General features: G+C 38.5%; 1 long non-coding RNA gene across 1 annotated transcript in view; it reads left to right on the top strand.

Annotated features, from left to right (window-relative positions):
• Positions 1–26,134, top strand: part of LOC133245858 (uncharacterized) — a 170,218-nt gene extending 144,084 nt beyond the window's left edge. Inside the window, exons 3-5 of the long non-coding RNA XR_009735790.1 lie at positions 5,051–5,232; positions 20,625–20,835; positions 24,634–26,134. This is a non-coding gene — a long non-coding RNA (uncharacterized LOC133245858). The remainder of the gene's footprint in view (positions 1–5,050; positions 5,233–20,624; positions 20,836–24,633) is intronic.
• The last annotated feature ends 332 nt before the right edge of the window (positions 26,135–26,466 follow it).

The raw sequence follows: 26,466 nt of genomic DNA, 5'->3' as shown, positions 1-26,466 counted from the left end.
CAAAATAGCAAGCAAAGACTCTCTGGAGAGATCTGAAGAAGAAAATGAGTGGGCAAAATCAAAATTCTCTTAAGTGATTGTTAACCACTACCTGTGGTGATAAAATGGCCAACATCCTAATATACGAAAACTACTTCTACTTCTCCCATCACATTTTATCAATTTGGATGCCCTTTTAAAAACCATCATTCAGGATCTGCAGCCAGAAAACTGAATCACTGACCAATCAGACTCAAAGGACTGCTAGGCTTGATGGTCACTGGAGTAGGCATTTTGGAGTGCGATGCTCCAAACATTAATAATGAGAAACCATAATACCGTTTAAAGTATGACGTACATTTGTATTGCACTTTATAATTTTATGAGTGTTTTCACATGTTATTTAACCCTACTCCCCACAAAAATCTTGTGAGGTTGGCAGATTGAGGCTAGTTGTCTCATGTTTAATAAATGAGGAGACGAAACCACAGGAGACTGATGTGAGAGGTGCTGCAGTGAATGGCTTCAGTCAGAGAGTCAGGTGGGAGCCCTGGTCACCCAGCAGGGAGGTTGAGGAGGGGCACAGGAAGGGAGGGCCCCTCTTAGCCCACCCTGCCATAGAGTCCAAAAAGGAGAGCATCCCGTTTGGCACCGATGACTTAGCTTGTTGATTCTTGCCATATACCCTTCCAGGCACTTTGTGGACATCTTACGATACTGACACTAATGGAATTTTATCTGCAAAACTCATTAGCCTAAGAGAAAATTCTATTAACACGTGTTTTACCTTTCTTCTTCTCTGATATAAAAAAAACACAAATGAGTTAAAGAAAAAAAAATTTTTTTTTTTGAGAAATAGGAAAGATTTTCTTAGGTTGATTTTTAATAACTAAGGATTGTTAAATATGTCTGTTGTGGTTTTTAGAGCACAAGGATACCACAGTAAAGTAAGATCTTTTATCCCCCAGTAGAGAGCAATGGTACATTTTATTCGATACATTAAATTACGTAGACATTAGCCACAACATGTTGATTCAGCCTCACAGGAAATGAAAATCAATACCATCTGTGTGGATAGTGGCTCCACATCGCCGTAGCACACACTGTAATGTGTTCATTGCGTCTCAGCTCCAAAACCTCACTTTGTTAGAATGATACCATTGTAAATTTTTAAAAAGTCATTTTAATATACATATAAAAATCCAAATCAAGAAGTAAGTAGTAGGTTTTGAATCCAGATTTTAAAAGCAATATTCTCCAACTGCTTTGAATTTGCCTCACATTTGATAAATTTTGAAATTGTCATGAGATACAGACCTTCAAAGGATGTGAGATATGGCCCAAGTGCCTAGCATAGAGTCCAGTGCATAACAAGTGCTCAAAAATTTTTTTTGAATTAATGAATCAGCACAAGATCCACTACTATTTCATAACATATTTTTGGAAAAAAAGAAACCTCAGTGTAAATGTACCCACTGACTGCAAGATGCACAATAATTTTTAAAATTTGAAAAAAAACTGTGATTAAGAATTTAGGGAAAGCAGTAGTTCTTTTAGGAGACGCAGGTATAAATGCATGGGAAGTTTGAAGAATAAAGAGTTTAATTTCAGACAGAGGGACTAGATAACTTTAGTTATCTAAAATTATAGTTATCTAGAGGGGCTGGTAGGATGGGCCCTTTTTGTAGAGCTCCAGAATTCCTGTGTAGGGCTTGAAGGTAACAGTCTGGTTGGGAAGAGGATGAGTGAGCAACTAAGGAACTTGTTCTAAAAATGCATTTGTTTAGCAAGCACGCTGACTTCTTTGTGTATTTATTACCTGGAGGGCCTGGATTGAACTGGAGGTGAAATGGGGTTGGTTAGGTTGAATTAAAAAATTTTCCCTTTTGGATATATAGGAATTTATATCTAGAGCTATACCTTTGTCTACTCTCTACTTTTCTAGTTGGCTATACCTATTTCACTTTGTTTAGTCTCTGGTGGCTCAGATGGTAAAGAATCTGCCTGCAATTCAGGAGACCTGGGTTTGATCCCTGGGTTGGGGAGATCCCCTGGAGAAGGAAATGGCAACCCACTCCAGTATTCGTGCCTGGAGAAATCCTTGGACAGAGGAGACGGGCTTCAGTTCATGGGGTGCAAAGAGCTGGACACGACTGAGTGACCAATACTTTCACTTTTTAGTGTAAGAGACTCAAAATAATCTTAATTGAAAATAATCTCTGTTTATATTTATTCTATACTGTTACACTTCATCAGCCTCTTCTATATTCAGGAAATTTCCTGAGCAGACAACTTTGTCTTATCCATCTTCATACCCGCAGCATTAGTTAGCACATAGCCTGGCTTTCAGTTTGAAGGATCTTGGAATAGTGCCTTTCACATTGTGAGTACTATACATGTGATTGAAATTTGGGGGGTAAAAAAATTTTCTTTAATGATTGCAGATTATTCTTTCATTTGGATGTGATACTTTATTTAATCTCCCCTTAGATGTTGGACACAAAGTTGATTTCAGGATTTTGTGTTAGCACATATTGTTACAATGAACATCTCTATCTGCATTTGAGTTTTTTCTGGGCTTAGAATTACTGTGTCAAATGACCAAACACTTAAGAAATTCCTTAAATAGGCTAATATTTTCAAAGAAAAAAAAAATAAAAGGAATGCCCTTGAAAAACATGGATGGTATGGTTAATTCTTTGGGGCATGCTTGCATATCAGGTCCTCTTTCATTCTGTAGACAGAATGATGAAACAAGACCAGAGGCCAACTTAGACTCATAAATAAACATCAGAAGAAAACCTGAGCTAGAATCCAGAGCATTCAAGTCCTGGTAGTGTATTTTGCACCATATTCTCCAAGTTCTAGCAAAAATCACATGGATGTTCCTTGCATATGAATATGTCCTTTGTAGAAACTGTGACATTATTATGTCAAATCTTTAAAAGTAAGACATGCACCTTAAACTGATTTTTGGAGGGTAGGTTTTGACCTCTCTTGTGACTACTGTTACATGCGTGTGCAAGACAGCTGATGTGGGAGGGTGTGCACTTGTTTCCTTGTAATTATATGCTATGGAGCCTCATCATTTCTGCTTCTTTAGTCCAAATTTCTTAACCAACTCCTTTCAAACTGGATCTTCAGTACAGCCATTTCAATTCTATAGCTTCAAAACAAAGTCATTTTAAGCCATTCAGACATGGAAAAAAATATGAACGATTTCTGAAAGCACAAAGCAGCCATTTTCTTCAAACTCCAGTAACTGAAATAACTGAAGAGATTTAGTTCAAATTGCAAATAAATTCGCCTTTGGATTGAGATGAGGCAAGAAAAATATCAGACCCAAAGGTCAAAAGGAACATTTTGGAGTAACTTATAAACAGAAAATAGGCATTTAGAATGGAAAAGTTGAACTCAACAATAAGATGGGGTCATGGCACCTTGGTAAGTATTTTTTATTATTTTTTAAAACTCACTGTGTTAACCCAGGACTTTATTTTCACTGAGCCTAACTGAGAATATTTTAGTGATTTTTGTGTGTGCATGTGTGTTTAAAGGATCAGGGAATGATCCTTTGTACTTTGTTATGTCTTGTTTCAGAGAAATTTGAAGCTTATAGAAATCTTGGGCTAGATTTCTTCTCCATCCCCTGCCTCTCCCTAGAAGACTTAGGCCAAAAACTACCACTCTCTGTGGCTAGTATGGCACTAAATTCTCAGGGAAAAGTAACTGTTTAGAGGAACTAATTTTCCAAAATACCCAAATTTCTTAGACTTCAAATAGTTCCGATGGAAATGAATACAAATTGCAAACTTGAAAGGCAGATAAGATCATTAGATGTGCCTGTCAACAGATAATTAACAGAAGCACATTTGTGATTTATTGGAAAGTGCAAGAGCAATTGGAATGACTTCTCTTATTCTGCAGTTGCAGTTAAATCCTGTGTTTTCTGGAGCTGCAAAAGTCTGTAGTATGATATTCATCAGCATTTTAAATGTGTTTATTGAGTGAAAGGTCTGTAATTAGGAATTTGTTCTCATTCCAATTGATGCAGGGTTAAAATGTATTTTTTCACCAGCTACTCAAAAAGAATTCCTAATCCAGTGGTTCCACTTCTGGCTATTTATCCAAAGAAAACAAAAATATGAATTCAAAAAGATATATGCACCCCAGTGTTTATTTATCATAGCCAAGATATGGAAGAAACCTAAGTGCCCATCAGTAGATGGATGGATAAAGAAGATATATACATACACACAGAGACACACATACAAAATGGAGCAGTACTGAGGCATAGAAAGAAATCTTCTGTGACAACGTGGATGGGCCTAGAGCATATTATGCGAAGTAAGTAAGTCAGAGAAAGAAAAATACTGTGTGATTTCACTTATATGTGGAATCTAAAAGACAAAAATGAACAAACAAACCCAAACAGAAACAGAGTCAGAGATACAGAGAAAAAATAGTTGCCAAAGGGGAGAGGAGTAGGAAGAGGAAAGAAATAGCTGAGGGAGATTAAGAGGCACAAACTTCCAGTTACAAAATAAATGAGTCAGAGCTATGAAATGTACATTGTGGGAAATATCGTTAATAATTATGTAGCTTATTTGTATGATGACAGAAGGTAACTAGACTTGCGGTGGTCATTTTGAAATATATAGAAATATTGAATCACCATGTTGTGCAAATATTCAAACTGCCATACAATTGTGCTCATTTCACGTTGGCAAGGTCATGCTCAAAATCCTTCAAGCTAGGTTTTAGAAGTATACGAACCGAGAAATTCCAGATGTACAAGCTGGATTTAGAAAAGGCAGAAGAACCAGAGATCAAATTGCCAACATCGGCTGGATCATGGAAAAAGCAAAGGAATTTCAGAAAAGCGTCTACTTCTGCTTCATTGACTATGCTAAGGCCTTTGACTGTGTGAATCACAGCAAACTGTGGAACAGTCTTAATGAGACGGGAATAGCAAACCACATCACCTGCCTCCTGAGAAAACTGTAAGCAGGTCAAGAAGAAACAGTTAGAACCGGACATAGAACAACCTCTTGTCCTGATTTTCCCACAGCTGCACTGGAGCTTCTAGCAGTATCCGGTGCTGGCCTTTCTGGAACCTGTCAGTCTCCATGCGTTACCCTCGCTGTTCTCTGTGTCTGAAACGTCCTGCTCATTAATCTCAGCTTTGAGTCAAGACTCAAACATTACTTTCTGGATAACGGGCCACTCTCCTTTCACTCCCAGCATAGGCAGGTAAGGCAATCCTCTGATTGTATTTGCTGGTTGGTCTGCATGTGTGATTCCTCAGTAGACTGGAATATCCTTGAGGGGCAGGTGCTTTGTGCGTCTGCATTTTTGTAACCCTGGAACCTGGCATAGTGCTTTACATACGGTATGTGTCCTTGAAATGTTTACTGAGGGAACAAGTATATTCCTTGGTATAAGTCATAAACATAACTTTAGATTTCCCATATATCTTGTAAGATTTCTTACGTATATCTCTCTTTCAGGTGTAATTTTCTTTATATAAGTGATATATGCCTAAAAACATATTTTTAATTCTGTGCATTTAATAAAATTCTAGATCCATGCTGCATTGTCCTATAAAGGAGTTGCTAGCCACATGTGGTTATTTAAATTTAAATCAGGGAAAATAAAATAAAAATTAAATTCCTCAGTAGCACCAGCACATTTTAAATGTTCAATAGCCACACGTGGTTTGTAGCCATTTTATTAAACAGCACACACAGAGAACATTTCCATCATTGTAAAAAAGTGAATTGGACAGGGTTACCTTAGAGAAACTGGCTATCTTTGGTAATGTTTCAAATTCTTCTGTAAATAGTAGTCGTATTCAAACTAATTACTTTTGAAAAACCGAATGCTAATACAGCCAGGTGTTTTTTTTTTTTTTACAGCCAGGTTTTAAAATACTAGTCTTAAATATGTTACATTCTCTGTTACCAATATTTTAAATAACCTTTTACAAATATTTAAAATAATCTATGTTGTTGTTCACTAAGAGTTGGACACAACTGAACCACTGAACAACAACAACAATGTCAGTCACTTTGCAACCCCATGGACTGCAGCACGCCAGGCTTCCTGTCCTTCACAATCTCATGGAGTTTGCTCAAACTCATGTCTGATGAGTTGGTGATGCTATCCAACCATCTCATTCTCTGTCATCCCCTTTTTCTCCTACCTTCAATCTTTTCCAGCATCAGGGTCTTTTCTAATGAACTGGTTCTTTGTATCAGGTGACCAAAGTATTGGAACTTCAGCATCAGTCCTTGCAATGAATATTCAGGGTTGATTTTCTTTAGGATTAACTGGTTTGATCTCCCTGCTGTTCAAGGGACTCTCAAGAGTCTTCTTCAGCATCACAATTGGAAAGCGTCAATTCTTTGGTGCTTAGCCTTCTTTATGGTCCAACTCTCACATCCATACATGATACTACTGGAAAAACCATTGTTGTTAACTCTGTCACCAAGTCCTGTCCTGACTCTCTGCGACCCCATGAACTGCAGGAAAAACCATAGCTTTGATTATATGGACCTTTGTCAGCAAGTGATGTGTCTGCTTATTAATAGGCTGCCTAGGTTTGTCATAGCTTTCCTTCCAAGAAACAGGCTTCTTTTCATTTCATAGCTGCAGTCATTGTCCACAGTGATTTTGGAGCCCCCAAAATAAAATCTGTCACTGTGTCCACTTTTTCCTCTTCTATTTGCCATGAAGTAATGAAACCAGATGCCATGATCTTAGATTTTTGAATGTTGAGTTTTGAGCCAGCTTTTTCACTTTCCTTTTTCACCCTCATCAAGAGGCTCTTTAGTTCCTCTTCACTTTCGTCATATCTGAGATTGTCGATATTTCTCCCAGCAATCTTGATTCCAGCTTGTGATTCATCCAGCCCAGCATTTCACATGGGGTACTCTGCGTGTAAGTTAAATAAGCAGGGTGACAGTATATAGGCTTGTCATACTTCCCTCCCAGTTTTGAACCAGTCCGTTGTTGCATGTCTGGTTTCTGGTTCTAACTGTTCCTTCTTGACCTGCATGCAGGTTTCTTAGGAGACAGTTATGGTGGTCTGGTATTCCCATCTCTTTTTAGAATTTTTCAGTTTGTTGTGATCCACACAGTCAAAGGATTTAGTGTAGTCAAAGAAGCAGATGTTTTTCTGGAATTCCCTTGCTTTCTGTCTGATCCAATGAATGTTGGCAATTTGACTTTTGGTTCCTCTGCTTGTATATTTGGAAGTTCTAAACCCAGCTTGTATATTTGGAAGTTTTCAGTTCACATACTGCTGAAGCCTAGCTTTAAGGATTTTGAGCATTACCTTGCTAGCATGTGAAATGAACATAATTGTATGGTAGTTTGAATATTCTTTGGCATTGTCCTTCTTTGGAATTAGAATGAAAACTGACTTTTTCCATTCCTGTCACCACTGCTGAATTTTCCAAATTTGCTGATATACTGAGTGCAGCACCTTAATAGCAACATCTTTTAAGATCTGAAACAGCTCAGCTGGAATTCTATCACCTCCACTAGCTTTGTTTGTAGTAATGCTTCCTAAGGCCCACTTGACTTCACACTCCAGTATGTCTGGTCTAGGAGAGTGACCACACTACAGTGGTTATCCCAGTCATTAAGATTTTTTTTTTTTGGTATAATTCTTCTGTGTATTCTTGCCAGCTCTTATTCATTTCTTTTGCTTTTGTTAGGTCCTTACCATTTCTGTTTCTATCGTGCCCATCCTTGCATTAAATGTCCCCTTGATAACTCCAGTCTATATTTAAATGTAAAAAGTGTTCAGAAAAATAAAATATTGAGACTAGTGAATCAACATGATGACCTCAGTGTGCCATTTTTATAACTTCTCCCTCCTAAGACCCCACTAAAATAACAATAGCAAAAAAATGTTTTATGGGCTCTAACTACACAACACAAAAAGAGTGAGGCAAGGATCATCAGTGGACAAGAGGATTCAAGGAGTCTGTGAAATATAGAAAGTTAATGAAGGATATTGAAGAAAGTGGCAGCCTATACTATACTAAACGCAGAGGGGTAAAGGTCCCCATACTTAGAAACATTTGATGCACAGGAGGTCAGGAATGAGCTGTGAAATGAAATGGGAAGATTTGTTAAGTCTGTCAGTTGGAGAGAAACTACAGCCTGGCAATGATAAAGGAAACATTATCTATATCTGTCTCATTGAGGTATTTTAAAATGTCAGGGGTAAAGAGAATATGGAGAGAGACAGAAAGGGGCACCTACAAAGTAACTCCTGGCCAGAAGCTTCTCACTAGCAGCTCTGGGTACTGGAAGATACCGGAGCAAGGCTCTCAAGGCATTTTATCCATTAGGTAGGAGGACAGAATACATTTTCTTTCTTTTTTTTTTTTGATTTGGAATTTATTGTATATTTCTGTTTTATTTATTTATTTTCTTATTTAAAAAATTATTTATTTTAATTGGAGGCTAATTACTTTACAATATTGTATTGGTTTTGCCATACATGACATGAATCAGCCATGGGTGTACGTGTGTTTCCCATCCTGAACCCCCTCCCACCTCCCTCCCCATCCCATCCCTCTGGGTCATCCCAGTGCACCAGCCCTGAGCATCCTGTCTCATGCATCGAACCTGGACTGGCGATCTGTTTCACATATGGTAATAACATGTTTCATTGCTATTCTCTCAAACCATCCCACCCTTGCCTTCTCCCACAGAGTCCAAAAGACTGTTCTATACATCTGTGTCTCTTTTGCGGTCTAGCATATAGTATCATTGTTACCAGCTTTCTAAATTCCATATATATGCGTTAGTATACTGTATTGATATTTTTCTTTCTGACTTACTTCACTCTGTATAATGGGCTCCAGTTTCATCCACCTCATTAGAACTGATTCAAATGCATTCTTTTTAATGGCTGAGTAATATTCCATTGTGTATATGTACCACAGCCAGAATACATTTTGAGATACATTCCATATACCTTTTCTTAGGATGGTCCTAGAAAAACAGCTGAGTAATGAATAAGGCATATGTTCCTATGGTGGACTAGACTATTGCTTCCCATTGTTCACATCTTCCCTGTCACTGACATATACACTCATGCCTATGTTTTCCTGCTTCTTTGATGCTGGGGCTGCCATGTGATTTGCTTTGGCCAATGGAACACTGGTGGATATTACATGAGCAGAGGCTTTTGATATACTTATTTGGCTTGTCTTTCTCTACTTTCATCTTCCATGTGAAGAGTACGCCCCAGATAGCTGCTGGCCCCACGTGAAAGACACACGGAGAAGTCTTGAATTCAACCCACATTCTGAAGCAAAGTGAGAACAGTAAATGTTTGTTGTTGCCATTGAGATTTCAGGGTTACTTGTCAGGCAGCATTACGGTTACACAGCATTTTTTCAGCAATAACTGCTAAGAAGCTTTGAGGAACAATTAATTCAATTTGAGAGTAGAGACATTTTTCGTCTAGAATGATAAACGGGGCAGCAGACCTAAAACAGTTGGCCCAGTTGGGAACATGAGGGTTAATGGCTCTGGGAGGGAGGGAAACCTTCTAGAAATAAGAATGAACAGAACAGAAGGTATGATCGAGACTTCAGAATACCTTTAAGGCAAATGCTAAGTCACTTCAGTCATGTCCGACTCTGTGTGATGCCATAGACGGCAGCTCACCAGGCTCCCCCGTCCCTGGGATTCTCCAGGCAAGAACACTGGAGTGGGTGCCATTTCCTTCTCCAATGCATGAAAGTGAAAAGTGAAAGTGATGTCGCTCGGTTGTGTCCGACTCTTAGCGACCCCATGGACCGCAGACTACCAGGCTCCTCCGTCCATAGGATTTTCCAGGCAAGAGTACTGGAGCGGGGTGCCATTGCCATGGAAGAGCGCAAAAACAAGAAATCTATTCCAAGGGAACTGTAGGAACACAGTAATCATGACATTGGACTCTTTCTTTAGAAAAAGAATCTTGATCCTATCACATTATTAGTGCTGTACTATTTATATAAATGTAATTAAGTAAACCACATTTATAGTTTTTTTTCCCCTCATGGATATATACTCTACCCAAACTCATCAGGTTGTGAACATTAAATACATACAACCGTTTGTATGTCAATCATACCTCAATAAAGTTCTTTAAATAAAAAAGAAAATAAAGAAAAAAAAAGTGGAGGAAAAAAGAAAATAACATAGACAAAAAAACCAAAGAGGGGGAAAAAAACCCTAAAACTATGTTGAAAGTCCCTCAGGTCATCCAAAACCCACTTCCTGAGCTAGAAATATCAAAGACTTAGGCCCAGCCAGGGATATGTATAGGTGCTTGGGATTCCATAAAAACGGCTCTTTCTGAGGTCATGGATGGCAAGAAATGGGTCTATCAAAGCTAGGGCTAAAACACAGTGGTTTTCTCACTTTTTTGGTCTCAAGAACCTTTTAACTCTTAAGAAAAGCGAGGGAACCCCAAAGAGCTTTCTCTTTATGCAAGTTATAGCAAGTGGTATTTTCCTTATATAGAAATGAAAACCTACGTGATGCTTCATTGATCTTTGCATTTATAGTTTGAAAAACTGTTTTAATTTCTGGTTTTTAAAGAGCTCATAAAATCTACACTTAAAACACTTAAAACTTAATTCTTCTTCCCTAAACTCTGAATGATTGGTCTTGAAGTGATGACATAATTTAACTGGCATCATGATCCTATATGAAAATGTTCCATTGTGTAAGACATGATAAAGTATATCATTAACATCTATAAAGTTAAGAGGATGACAGCTTTCATCATATTTTCATTTCTTATTTACAGTTTTGTCCAGTTTCTTTGCGATAGATTCCACCTTTCCTTGATCCCAGATAGCCTGCTATGTCTATTCCTGAATCTTTAAAGGCAGAGATTGCAACTGTGGGGCAAGAAAGCAAAAAAAAAATTTTTAGGCACAACAATCCATCATGCTTGTGTCTGAATTATTTCAGTGCACGTAGAGGAATCTGGGTGTTGAGAAGGGCTCCAATACCTAAGGGGAAGGAAGCAAGGAATTCTTTTACTTATTCCTTCTCTAACAGTCTTTCTTTCTTTCTATAGATCTGTTTCTGACCTTATCATTTTCCTTCTCTCTGGAGAATTTTTATTTTTAAACATTTCTTGTCAGGCAGACCTATTGGTGACAAAATCCTTCAATTTTTGTCTATGAAAGTATTTTTCTTTCACTTTTGAAGGATTTCACTGGATATAGAGTTCTAGGTTGGTGTTTTTTCTCTTTTTTTTGCATGCATTTCTGAGAGAAAGCTTGAGAGTAATTCTTATCTTTGTTGCTCTATAGATAAGGTGTTTTGTTTTTTAAACCCCCTCCTGGCTTCCTTTAAGATTTTCTCTTTGTCCATAATTTTATTTAGTCCAAATGTGCTGTGCCTAAGTGTAGAGTTTTGGGTATTTTCCTACGTAATGTTCTCTGAGCTTCCTGGATCTATGGTTTTGTTTCTGTTACTATATTACACTTCATTATAAAACATTTTTTTATCAGATTTAAGTTTTTAAAACATAACATGTACAACTCTATTTTCTTTAAATAATTTATAGTTTGAAAAAATTTATTCCCTCCAACCTCCCCCCATCCACTCCTTTAGGTCATCCCAGAGCACCAATTTGAGCTCCGTGTGCTCTACAGCAGCTTCCCACCATTTATCTATTTTACACGTGGTGCTGTATATACATCAAGGCCACTCTTTCTATTCATCCCAACTCCCCATTTCCTGCTGTGGCCACAAGCCCATTCTCTAGGTCTGTCTCTAAGATTGCCCTGAAAATAGTTTCATCTGTACCATTTTTTCTAGATTCCACACATATATGTTAATATACAATCTTTGTTTTTCTCTTCCTGACTTACTTTCCTCTATATGACAACTCAATTATTTTTAAAAATAATGACATTAGTTTCTAACTCAATATTTTATAATATTTTTTCATATTTAGCCTTCTTTTTCAATCTTTTTAACATCCTCCTTCACATAAATATCTAAAAAAAAAACCCCACCTAATTCACTTTATTATTTCTTAAAGGAGTACAAAACTTCACAGCAGTTAAATCTGAGTTAGTCACTTTCCATTACCTTACAATAGCCAAAAAAAGAAAGAAAACCCCTCCCTAGGCTGAAACTTGACTTAAATTTACTTTAGCTGCAAAAGAGAAAACAAAAACTTTGGGTTTGTGTGTGTGTGTGTGTGTGTGTGTTTGTGTGCTGACAAAATTCAAAACTATCATAAAATCGATTTATCCTTATAGTCTTAAAAACATGATTGTTTTTAATGTTGCAATAGTTGGATATTGGGTAGCTCATGGGAACAGGTATCAGGGTAGTGGGGAGGTGGGCTCTTGTTCAAAGGGAAGTATCCTCTTGAGCCTTGGTTTTCCATCCATGAAGTATGCACAATGCCTGCTCTAACTGATTCTTCACAAAGAAAGAAGAAAAATTCCTGATTTTTGGAACTGTAATAGCCCTGAGAGATCATTTTGTCCCTGTTGATGAGAAAACAGAGGCAAAAGTGGGTTGAAAACTTTCTCAAGGGCAAATATCAAGGGAACACATAGAAGCACTGTATTTACATTTGGCATTGACAGTGCAGAAAGCTAATGTTTTTATTTTTATAACCCCAGTGCACCCTGTGTAAACTCATTGTAACAGTGTGAGCCTTATGAGCTGCTTACATTACAGTAACATATTTCTGGGACAGAAATCTCCTGCTGGTACGGAAAATGTCTGCTTTTTAAGTGGGATCAATCCGCATCTCCATAAGTCATCCAATAACTTCATTATCAGTTCCTAACATCTTGTCTTTTCGGATAGTTATCAAAATCTTTGGGTATATTTTTTATAATATCTATAAGCTGAGTCAGGGTCTGTGAATTGAAGCTAAATTAGGAGTCAGAAAGAGGAATAAGAAGGGTACTCTGGACATAACAATCCCAGTGGATGAGGGCGCTGAGATGGAAGAGTGGTGTGTATTCACTACGAGTCATTTGCTCCTGGACTCATCCTCTTTTGTTAAAACCATTCACCTGTGCTCTTCTTCCTAGCGGCACAAGGAAAATTTGGTGGGTAGGGAGGATGGGAAGGGGGTGCATCCTCCATTTCTTACCCTTCCAACGTCTAATAGAAGTCCTCCTGTTTCTGTTTAGGATTCTGGAACATGCCCCTTTGTGTTGTTGATTCCACCACACTCTTAGTTCAGGTCATCACTTTTGCTTAAATAACTAGATCACAATTAGCCTCTTAACAAGCTCACTGCCCTCAACCCGTTGACTCTCCACAAACATCATTACGTTTCTCAGTCACTTAAATGCTTTCCACCTGAGGACCAAATTCTTTAGCATGGCATTTAAGGCTGGCTCCCAGAGCCCACTCTGGCCTCGCCCTTTTCTCCTGCCCTCTGAGCATTCACACTGCTCTAGTTTACTGTCCATCGCTGAGTCATCTTTTGGTGATGCCCTCCTTGTCCTCTCCCTTTTCTCACATGGATAACAACAAATTAGCCTTTTCTCTCCCTCCTTCCCTCTTTTTCTCCCTCCTTCACTTATTCATTGCACAAATGTGTACTGACACGCCTCTATATGCCAGTCGTTGAAGGTGCCTTCATGGGCCAAAAAGTCCTGTCCTCATAGACCTTATACCTCTGCGCGTCTGTGCTGGGGGTGACAGAAATTGAGTGTATTACCTGATAAATAATACTGTATGTTAGAAGATGATAAGTGCTGTGGAGAAATAGTAAGCTGTAAATGGAAGGGGAGGACGCAGGGGGAGATGTCATTTTAAATGGAGTGGTCAGAGTAGGTTGCACACACTGCAGAGGGCATTTCGGCAAAGAATAGGATGAAGTGAGGAAGGGAGCCATTTGGTTATTCGGAGAAAGGATATTCCAGGCAGAAGGAACAGCCAGTGCTAAGGTTTGGTGTGTTCAATGAGTAGCAAGAGAGCTGGTACATCGGGAACACAGTGAGTGGGGAGGACTCGGAAGAAGAGGTCACAGAGGACCCCCCAGAGTTCCCTCAGGGTCTCAACAACCATCTAGGCAGTGGTGAAGACTTCAGGTTTTATGCTGAGAGAAACTGGGAGCCAGCAAAGGCTCTAGAGTAGAAGAGAGACATTATCTGATACACATTTGAAAGAGGCAGTAGGGAGACCAGTTAGGAGGCTATTACAGTAATGCAATAGGTAGATGGTGATAGGCTGGACCAGGTGGCAACAGAGGCTGCTGCTGATTTATCAGATACTGGGAGTGTATTTTTTTTTTTTGCACTTTAAATAAATTATCATTTAATAAACTTGACTCTTTTGGTATACAGGTCAGCGGATATTAATACACATACAAATTTATATAGTTACTACCACAGTCTGAATACAGAATAGTATCCCAAACTCCTAAAGCTCTCTCAAGCTAACCCTTGTCAAATAATGTTCTCTATCACTATAGTTTGACATTTTTAAGAATGTCACATAAACAGAATCATATATTGACATTTTGAGACTGGCTTCTTTCACTTGGTACAATGCCTTTGAGATTCATTTCAGTTGTTGCTTATATTCATAGTTTGTTCCTTTTCATTAATGAGTATTATTTTATTATATGGCTGTATCACAATTTTTTAATCCATTCACTTGGTAAAGAACCATGGGTTGTTTCCAGCTTTGGGTGATTATAAACACTGCTACTATAAAAATTAGTGTATAGGTGTTTGAACATACATTTTTATTTCTCTGGGATATACTCAATGATACAAATGCTAGGTCTTATGGTTATTACATATTTAACTTCATAAGAAACTGCCAGCCCCAGAGGCTGAACCATGTTACAGTCCCACTAGCAAAGTATGAAAGTTCTAGTTGCTTTACATTCCTTACATTTATAGCATCTGGTGTTGTATTTTTTTTTTAATTTTAGCCATTCTAACAAGTACATAACAGTATTTCATCATGGTTTACATTTGCACCTCCCTAATTTGAGAATTTGGGAATCAGGTGGTTCAGTGGTAAAGAATCTGTCTGCCAGTTCAGGAGATGTAGGAGATTCAGGTTCAATCCCTGGGTAGGGAAGATACCCTGAAGGAGGAAATGCCAGCTGGCTCCAGTATTCTTGCCTAATCCCACTCCAGTATTCTTGCCTGAAAAATCCATGGCAGAGGAGCCTGATGGGCTACAGTCCATGGGGTCACAGAGTTGGACACGACTGAGGGACTCATTATAGGTGAATTCTATCAAACATTTGGAGAAGAGTTAACATTTAGAGGAGAGTTCTGAAACTCCTCCAAAAAATTGCAGAGGAAGGAACACTCTCAGAATCATTCTATGATTTGAAAACCAGACAAAAATATCACAAAAAAGAAAATTGCAGGCCAATGTCAATGATGAGCATAGATGCAAAATTACTCAACAAAATGCTAGCAAACCAAATCCAACAACCCATTCAAAGGATACATCATGATCAAGTGGGATTTATCCCCAGAATGCAAGTACTCTTCAATATCTGCAAATGGATCAATATGATATACCATTAACAAATTGAAGAATAAAAACCATATGACCATTAATAGATACAGAAAAATCTTTTGACAAAATTCAACAACCATTTATGATAAAAGTCTCCAGATAGTGGGAAGAGAGGAAACTTACCTCAACATAACAAAGTCCATATATGGCAAACCCACAGTTTACATCGTTCTCAATGGTGAAAGGCTAAACACATTCCCTCTAAGATCAGGAACATGGCAAGGAATCCACTGTTACCACTTTTATTCAACATGGTTTTGGAAGTCCTAGCCACAGAAATCAGGAAAGAAAAAGAAATAAAATGAATCCAAATTGGAAAAGAAGAAGTAAAACTGTCACTGTTTGCAGATGACATGATATTATACACAGAAGACTCTAAAGAGTCTACAGAAAACAACTGGAGCTCATAAATGAATTTGGTAGATTTGTAGGATACAAAATTAATACACAGAAATCTCTTGCATTCCTATACACTAACAATGAAAGATCAGAAAGAGAAATCAAGGAAACAATTCCATTTACCATTGCATCAAAAAGAATAAAATACTTAGGAATAAACTCACCAAAGGAGACAAAAGACTCTGAAAACTATAAGATGCTGATGAAAGAAACTGGAAAGGGCACACATATATGGAAGAATATACTATGCTCTTGTATTGGAAGAATCAATATTGTTAAAATTACTATATTACTCAAGACAATCTATAGATTCAATGCAACCCCTATCAAATTACCAAGGGCATTTTTCACAGAATTGGAACAAAAATATTCTAAAATTTATATGGAAACACAAGGCTCCGAATAGCCAAAACAATCCTGAGACAGAAAAACAGAGCTGGAGGAATCAGACGCCCTCATTTCAGACTATACTACAAAGCTATAGTCATCAAAATAGTATGATACTGGCACAAAAACAGACTCATAGATTAATGGAACAAGATGGAAAGCCCAGAAATAAACCCCCACCCTCTTAACATCAATTAATTTATGACAAAAGAGGCAAGAATATACAGAGAACAGACAGTCTCTTCAATAACTGGTGTTGGGAAAACCAGACAGCTACATGTAAAAGAATGAAATTAGAACATACTCTAACATCGTATACAAAAATAAACTCAAAACGGATTATGAACCTAAATGCAAGACTGGATACTATAAAACTACTATAGGAAAACATAGTAGTTTTGATATAAATCACATAATATTCTTTTGGTTCTATCTCCTAGTGTAATGGAAACAACAACAACAAAACAAATGGCACATAATTAAATTTAAAAGCTTTTGCACACAAAGGAAACCATAAACAAAACAAAAAGACAGCCTACAGGCTGGGAGAAAATATCTGCAAATGAAGCAACCCACAAGGGATTAATGTCAAAAATATACAAACACCCCATGCAGCTCTATGTCAAAAGAACAAACAGCCCAGTTATCAACTGGGCAGAAGATTTAAACAGACATTTCTTTAAAGACAACATACAGCTGGTAAAAAGCAAGCAAAAAGATGCTCAAATCACTAGTTATCAGAGAAATGCAAATAAAAACTACAATGAGGTATGCCTTAAGTCAGTCAGAATGGCCATTATCAAAAATCTCCACACAGAGAGTGTGGAGAAAAGGGAACTCTCCTACACTGTTGGTGGAAAAGTAAACTGGTACAACCGCTATGGAGAACAATATACAGGTTCCTTAGAAAACTAAAAATAGAGTTACCATATGATCCAGCAATCCCACTCCTGGGCATATACCTGGAGAAAACCATAATTTGGAAAGATATATGTGCCTCAACGTTCATTTCATCACCATTTACAATAGCCAACACATGGAAGCAACCTAAATATCTATCAATAGAAAAATGGATAAAGAGATGTGGTACTTATACACAATGGAACATTACTCAGTCATAAAAAAAAACATAGCCATTTGCAGCAACATGGACTGACCTAGAGATTATCATACTAAGTGAAGTAAGCCAGAAAAAGAAGGACAAATACTATATAATATCACTTGTGTGTAGAATCTAAAATATGGCACAGATGAACTTATTTACAAAACAGAAATAGAGTCATAGATGTAGAAAATAAGCTTACGGTTGGGGGGAATGGGCAAATTGGGAGATTGGGATTCCCATATATACACTGCTATAGATAAAATAGACGACTAATAAGGATCTACTGGAGAGCTCTATTCAGTACTCTATAATGACCTATATGGGAAAGAATCTAAAAAAGAGTGGATATATGTGTATGTATAATTGATTAACTTTGCTGTACAGTGGAAAGTAACACAACACTTTAAACCAACTCTGCTGCTGCTGCTGCTGCTAAGTCGCTTCAGTCGTGTCCAACTCTGTGCGACCCCATAGACGGCAGCCCACCAGGCTCCCCGTCCCTGGGATTCTCCAGGCAAGAACACTGGAGTGGGTTGCCATTTCCTTCTCCAGTGCATGAAAGTGAAAAGTGAAAGTGAAGTCGCTCAGTCGTGTCCGAGCCTACCAGGCTCCTCCATCCATGGGATTTTCTAGGCAAAAGTACTGGAGTGGGGTGCCACTGCCTTCTCCAACTATACTTCAATAAAATTTTTTTTTAAACTTTACAATATTGTATTGGTTTTGCCATATATCAAAATGATAAAAATTAAAAAAAAAAAAACCTGCCAGACTATTTTCCAGAGGGACTGTACCATGTAACAGTCCCATTAGCAAAGTATGATGCTTATAGTTGCTTTACATTCTTGTCAGCGTCTGTTGTCAGTATTTTTTATTTTACCTATTTTAATAAGTGCATAAATTGAAGAAGGAAATGGCAACCCACTCCAGTAATCTTGCCTGGAGAATCCCATGGACAGGGGAGCCTGGCAGGCTACAGTCCATGGGGTCGCAGGAATTGGATGTCGCTGCAACTAAACCATCACCAGCAATGAGTGCACAATAGTATTTCATCATGGTTTACATTTGTGCCTCCCTAATTTGCATTTCCCTATGCACTTATTAGAATGGCTAATGACATTGAACATCTTTCATGTAAATGCATGTTATATATCCTCTTTGGTGAAATTTATAGTGAATTCTTTTGCTCATTAAAAAAAAAATTGAGTTGTTTATTATACTACTGTTGAGCGTTGAGAATTCATACTCTGGATAGACGGTGCTGTTTGACATATTTTTGCAAGTATTTTCCCCCCAGTCTCCAGCTTGTGTGTTCATTCTGTCCTCTTTTACAGAGTAACATTTTTAAATTTAAAATTTGAGATAATTGTAGATTTATATACAGTTTCAAGAAATAATGCAGAGGAATCCCACAAATGCTTTACTTGGTGTCAGCCAATGGTACTGTGCTGTGCTTAGTTAGTTGCTCAGTCACGTCAGACTCTTGTCAGACTCTGTAGCCCGCCAGGCTCCTCTGTCCATGGGATTCTCCAGGCAAGAATACTGGAGTGGGTTGCCATGCCTTCCTCCAGCGGATCTTCCTAACCCAGGGATTGAACCCAGGTCTCCCATATTACAGCGGGTTCTTTACCGCCTGAGGCAGCAGGGAAGCCAGCGTCAATAGCCTGCAGAATTGTTGTACAATACACAAGCAGAGTATTGACATTGAAATAGTCAAAACAGCGCCGTTCTGTTGCCACAGGCTCTCTCTTGTGCAGCCTTATCCACTCCCCTCCAAATCCTGCTGCTAAGTCGCTTCAGTCGTGTCCCACTCTGCGCGACCCCATAGACGGCAGCCCACCAGGCTCCCCCATCCCTGGGATTCTCCAGGCAAGAACACTGGAGTGGGTTGCCATTTCCTTCTCCAATGCATGCAAGTGAAAAGTGAAAGTGAAGTTGCTCAGTCGTGTCTGACTCTTAGGGACCCCATGGACTGCAGCCCACCAGGCTCCTCCATCCATGGGATTTTCTAGGCAAGAGTACTGGAGTGGGGTGCCATTGCCTCCTCCAAATCCTGCCACCTCCTTAACCCTGGTAACTACTAATCTCTTTTCTATTTCTATAAATGTTGTTGCTTCACGATTGTTACATAAAATAGAATTATACAATACGTAGCTGTTAAGATTTACTTTTTTTCCCCTCAACAAAATTTCATGGATATTCATCCAAGTTGCTGTTTAATAATTCGTTCAATTTTTGTTCCTTTTTGTTACTGAGTGGCATATTCCATGATATGCATGTACCATCAATTTGTTTAACAATTCACCCATTGAAGTGCATCTAAACTGTTTTCAGTTTTGTTGCTGTTAGGTCACTAAGTCGGTCCAGCTCTTTGCGACTTCATGGACTGAAACACACCAGGCTTCCCTGTCCTTCACTGTTTCCTAGGTTTGCTCAAATTCATGTCCACTGAGTCAGTGATGCTATCTGACCATCTCATCCTCTGCTGCTCACTTCTTTTGAATTCAATCCTTCCCAGCATCAGGGCCTTTTCCAGTGAGTCGGCTCTTCACATCGGGTGGCTGAAGTATTGGAGCTTCAGCATCAGTTCATACAAAGAATATTCAGGGTTGATTTCCAGTAGGATTACCTGGTTTGAATTCCTTGCAGTCCAAGAGACTCTCAAGAGTCTTCTCCTGTACCACAATTCAAAAGCATCAGTTCTTTGGTGCTCCACTTTCTTTGTGGTCCAGCTCTCATATCTGTACATGACTACTGGAAAAACCATAGCTTTGACCGTACAGACCTTTGTCAGCAAAGTGATGGCTTAACTTTTTAATATCCTGTCTGGGTTTATCATAGCTTTCCTTCCAAGGAGCAAGCTTTTAATTTCATGGCTGCAGTTACCATCACAAGTGATTTTGGAGACCAAGAAAACAAAATCTGTTTCCAGTTTTATTATATTATGAGCAAAGTTGCTATGAATATTTATAATCAGTTTTTATGTGATAAATTTTCATTTCTCTAAGATAAATACCTAAGAGTGTAATTGGTTGATGACAAAGTGGTTGGATATTTACTTTTTGAAGAAATTATCAAACCGCTTTCCAGGGTGGCTGTACCAATTTACATTTTCATCAGCAATACAGTGGTCTAGTCTCTCTGCATCATTGTCCACATTTGGTGCTCACTATTTTTCATTTCTTCCCTTGTAGCTCAGTGGGTAAAGAATCTACCTGAAAGGCAGGAGACCCAGGTTCAATTCCTGGGTTGGCAAGATCCCCTGGAGAAGGAAATGGCAACCCTCTCCAGTATTCTTCCTGGAGAATCCCAAGAACAGAGGAGCCTGGCAGGCTGCAGTCCATGGGGTGGCAAGAGTTGGACACAACTTAGCAAATGAACCACCTCCATTTTTCATTTTTGTCATTCTGGTAAGTGTGCAGTGATATCTCATTGTGGTTTTAACTGCATTTACCTAATCACAACTGATGTTGTGCTCTTATGTGCCATCTGTATATTCTTTATGGTAAAATGTCCATACATGTCTTTTTCCCATTTTTTAATTGGATTGCTTTATTTTTTCTGTCGAATTTTGGGAGTTCTTTATTCTGAATAATAGTCTTTTGATAGATATGTGGTTTGCAACATCTTGTGTTTGTATTCTCTTTTTTTAGAACAACATTTAAAAACTTTACTTCTCCAGCTTTACTGAGATATAATTGACATATAACATTGGTAAGTTTAAGGCAGCTTCCCTGATAGCTCAGTTAGTAAAGAATCTGCCTGCAATGCAGGAGACCCCGGTTCGATTTCTGGGTTGGGAAGATCCGCTGGAGAAGGGATAGGCCACCCACTCCAGTTGTTAGGCTTCCGTGTGGCTCAGCTGGTAAAGAATCTTCCTGTAATACGGGAGACCTGGGTTTGCCCCCTGGGTTGGGAATAGCCCCTGGAGAAGGGAAAGGCTACCCACCCCAGTATTCTGGCCTGGAGAATTCCATGTATTGTATAGTCCATGGAGTTGCAAAGACTTGGACATGACTGAGCGACTTTCACTATCACAAGTGGCAGTTAAGAGTGGTGTTAAATGGCATCTTTGCTTTGTTCCTGATCTGAAGGAGAAAGTATTCAGACTTCCACCATTAAATATGATAATAGCTATAGGCTTTTAGATGTCCTTTATCAGTTTGAGAAAATTTCCTTCTATTCCCTATTTGACGAAAAAGTTTACTGGGAATTGATGTTGAGTTTTGTCAAATGCCTTTTCTGCATCAACAGTTATAATTATATGGATTTTCTTCTTTGTACTATTAATATGGTAGTTCACATTGATTTTCAAGTATTACAACTTCAGCCTTGCATTTCAAGTTTAAAATCCACTTGTTTATGTTGCATTATTCTTTTTACATATTGATAGATTTGTTAATATGTTGGTGAGGTTTTTTTTTAATTCGGGTTTATGAGAAGCTAACTTTGGTAAGCCACTCAGTCAGTCTTTGCCTTCAGGAAGCTTCCATAAGCCTCTTATCCTTCTCCATCAGAGGGCAGACAGACTGAAAACCCAATAATGGGCCTAAGTTTTAGAAAAGTCACAAGATGCAGAATATTTGAAAACAATGATCTTTTACAGACTGAAAGAAAAAAATCCTGCAGTTCTTCAACTGAATTAGTGAAATTAAGAGCTACACATTTAGGGTTGTATGTTTTTAACACAAACAAGATGAAAAATAAGATGAAGAAGCAAGGTTTATGGCTCAGTGTTAAATTGTTGTTGTTCAGTTGCTAAGTCATGTCCGAATCTTTGTGAACCCGTGGACTGCAGCACGCTGGGGCTCCTCTGTCCTCCACTATCTCCCAGAGTTTGCTCAAATTCATGTTCACTGAGTTGATGATGCAATCCAACCATCTCATCCTCTTCACCTGTTTCTCCTCCTGCCCTCAATCTTTCCCAGCACCAGGGTTTTTTCCAATGAGTCAGTTCTTCGCATTAGGTGGCCAAAGTACTGGAGGTTCAGCTACAGCAACAGTCCTTCCAGTGAATACTCAGTGTTGACTTCCTTTAGGATTGACTGATTTGATCTCCTTGCTGTCCAGGGGACTCTCAAGGGTCTTCTCCAGCACCACAGTTCAAAATTATCAGTTCGTCTGCACTCAGCCTTCTTTATGGTCCAGCTCTTACATCTTACATGACTAATGGAAAAGCCATAGTTTTGACTGTATGGAACTTTGTTGGCGATGTTAAATTACCTATTTGAAAAAACAGACATTGTATTGATGAAAACTACAGTTTGGAGGAAGGAGAAATATAAACTCATCATCCATGGGGTAATTTAAAATCTTAGATGAAAATTTTCTGATGTCCAGTGGTTACGACTCCACACTTCCACTGCTGAGGGTGTGGGTTCAATCTCTGGTTGGGAAACTAATAGCCTACATCTTGGCTGCAAGGCCAAATTTTTTTTAAATATATTAATAAATAAAATCTTGCAGTCAGACAGTGGGAGACTTAAAACAGGAGCCAAGCCTATTGACATATTAGTACAAACTAATCAAAAAGACTGTTAAGAAACAAGAAGAAACAGCATCATGGAAACCATTATGATATTCAGAGTTCCTATAAAGGACAAGAGAAGTTTATTCACTGTGGAGAAGAAAATCCCTTGTAAATTCATTAAGGCAGTTAAAAGTTACAGATGCAAGGATCTTAGATCTTTGCAGGAGTTCTGAAATCCTACAATGGCTGTGAAAACCATGCTGAGAAAGTGACACTAATCATCTACAGTAGTTTAGATTGTAGGGAAAGTCAAGGAAGATGAATAAACCACGGATTACCGTTGAAATGACTCCTAAAAACTGAGAAGAAAGTGGATCAAAAATTTGAGCTTGAGAGATGTGTCAATCAGATTGGAAGTAGCTAAACAAGTGCAAAATGGAACTATAAGAAAAATCACAAAAGAAAAGCTAAAAATCAAAAGGTTTTGAAAACCCTACAGGATGCTATAGAAAGGAAAGGATATTAATATAGACCATTACAAAGGATGAGTCTGTAGAGCTGACCAAGATTACGAAGAAAATCTCTCTGGAGTGATAATGGTGAAAAGGGACACAAAGATTGGAGGATATGGGCTCAGGGTATACAGTCTGGGGGCTTCGAGTAAGCTCACCACATGCAGGGAATTAAAGAGAGGGCGGCTGACAGAAAAGAATAAATCGTTATTAGGGAATGTGTCTCTCTGTGCCAAGTGCTATCTTCTGAATCCAAACAAGTGGATGAGTGAAGGGAAGATTTGCCGTTGGATGAAGAGCCTTTAAAAGGTACATGGCTGAATCACAGAAATCAGGCCCTGGCAAATGCCTGTTGGGTGACGGAGTTCACCAGCTATCTCATCGCACTGTCGCTCCCAGCAGGAGGTTGGCAAATGCTGTGTCCAGTCAGGTTCCAGGCTAGCAGAACAGAGCCCTGTGCACAGCAGGCAACTTTCAATTACTATATAAAAAACGGGACGCTAATACTCATGTATTAACCATTTTTGACAGACAGAATAGAAGTTTAGGCACTTTGGAATAATAGTAGAGAGTCTCTAAGGAAAGTGCTCAGGAAAACAGTGTACACTCACTATAACTGGAAGTGAAAACAAATAAAAGACCAGGAACAGAGGAAGATATCTGAAGTAACAGTCAGAAATAAGGGACTAGCAACTTCAGAGGTGTCTTGGTGAAACTATAAGAGGGTAGATATTTAGTACAGTGGAAAGGACTCCATCAACACGGACAACTGGCTCGAATGAAAGACTTGCCCGAATGCAAAATAAAATCCAATCTGGAAAATCGATGCTGTTGTTTAGTCGCTTCAGTCGTGTCTGATGCTGTGCAACCCTATGGACTGTAGCCTGCCAGGCCACTCTGTCCATGGGATTCTCCACGCAAGAATACTACTGGAGTGGGTTGCCATTTCCTTCTCCAGGGGATCTTCCCAACCAGGGACTGAACCCGGGTCTCCTGCATTGCAGGCAGATTCTTTACCACTGAGTCACCAGGGAATACTGACAAGTCCTCCAGTATTCCATGCATGTTTAATACTGTTAAAGAGGACGTATCATGATATAGTGTTTATTTATAATGATGGTGGGGTGGGATCATGATGTATATTTGTAGAATTTTAGTTTTGTTCTAGAAACCACTCCCCTCCCCACAAGGTACAAAATAGAAATATCCTCTTGTATTTTGCACAGGGAGAACACAGAGGGAAGTGGTTACGGCAGTCCTCAGAGCAAACTTAAAGCAACAAATAGAGAGCAACCATTCCCAGCCTCTTACGTAACCAAGACAAAATTTTCCTGAGGAAGTTGGGAAGAAGCAAACATCCTTATAAATACTATTAATAGATAATATACTCCCTGCTTCCAGGGAACGTGGAGCAACTGCAGCTTCAGTGACTGAGCAAACCCACCCTCAAGAGCCCTGGTGTGAGAAAGAAAGCAGCAGAACTCGGAGAAAAAAAGAACGTGACCCCAAGGTCTCTGATTAACCACTCCGAGCTAAGAGTTTCACACCTTCCCTGGCAGATAAGAGCCCTGGGATCACCAGAATCTCATTCGAAGTAAAGCATCTGAAAATAATTATTCACAAATATATGTAGATTTTATAGCATAGTTCTCATTCCTTAGGATGGGCACTTCTGTTGTCTTCCTAACAAAGTCATCTATTGCTAAAAATAAATACCTGAACAGCAAATTCTGATTATATTGAAAAATTCTCAGCTAAAATTCTATGTAGAGGTGGAAAAATTTAGGACTCTATTGGAACTACAGATTATACTCTGGCAAACTGCAACTAAATCCACAATCTTGTCAGCGAGGATGAATTTTTAGTAAATAACAGCATTGGTTTCCTGGGACATTATTTTTACTTTTATCTGTATTAATTTCATCTGAAGTTAATTTAGAGGTTTGAAATTTCTCAGTCAGAATAGAGCTTGTAGCAGTATTCTTCTGCTGGTCATATCCCTACATATGCATGTTGCCATATCTCACTGACCCTTATTGCCCACATCGCTCATGGAGACACGAGTTTGTGGTTGCAGTCAATCACCTTAAGTCATGCGATCACAGACTTTATTCTTAGCTATACTCCATACTTGCTATGTAATGGGTGAAAAAGAAACCTAAAAGTGTCTTAGTTTATGTATTTGGTTAACTAGATGTAAGAAACTAGATACTCTCCAGCCTTGAAAGCCGCAGTGAAGGCTAACAGGCAAATATAAAGCACTTTAAAACACAGCAACAACCATAAAACAGAAATAACAATGTTCTGGGGTTCAAAACAAAACCAATGAGTACTGCAGCCCTGTATTTTTCAAAATGACAATAGAGAGGAAAACTTCATTTTGTTCCTTTAAGTGGGGAGGAAAATTTCATCCTTAAAACTATGGATGTTTCCCTGAAAGTCCCATGACTTGCAGGTTTAAAGATATTCTAAATTATTATATTAGCAATAGTAACTAAAACCCATAAAAGCCTGATCTTGACAAATTAGGTGATTCTACATGGATGTGTTGAATATTTTTCAGAACTGGCAACAGCAGCATTTTAAAAATTGTGCCGTCCAAAAGGTGTCATATCATCAACCGATTTCTGATTTATAATAAATGATTGTAATTTACCTGGACCCTTTAACACTTTTGCTAATGTTATAGCAAATATTGCTAATGTGAGTCATTAAAATGTATTGAAAACATCATGATTTACTTTTCTTTGATTTTCTTCACTTATATATAGTATGTATCAAGTTTAGGCTTCTATAGCCAATTATATATTAAATAGTATAAACATCAGGTACACAGACTCTAACTGGCTTCCCTAACTGATAAATCCATCCTCAACTGAGAAATAGGTTTCTAACATTAATAATAATATAAGCCTCATATGATCTGATTAGTTGACAATTTTGATCTCAAACATTGTCATATTAAGCCACTGCTACTGCTGCTAAGTCACTTCAGTTGTGTCCGACTCTGTGCGACCCCATAGACAGCAGCCCACCAGGCTCCCTGTCCCTGGGATTCT

This window comes from Bos javanicus, chromosome 4 (genome assembly GCF_032452875.1).
Source record: "Bos javanicus breed banteng chromosome 4, ARS-OSU_banteng_1.0, whole genome shotgun sequence".
In the NCBI taxonomy this organism is placed as follows: Eukaryota; Metazoa; Chordata; class Mammalia; order Artiodactyla; family Bovidae; genus Bos; species Bos javanicus.
This window is presented reverse-complemented; position numbering and strand designations above follow the sequence as displayed.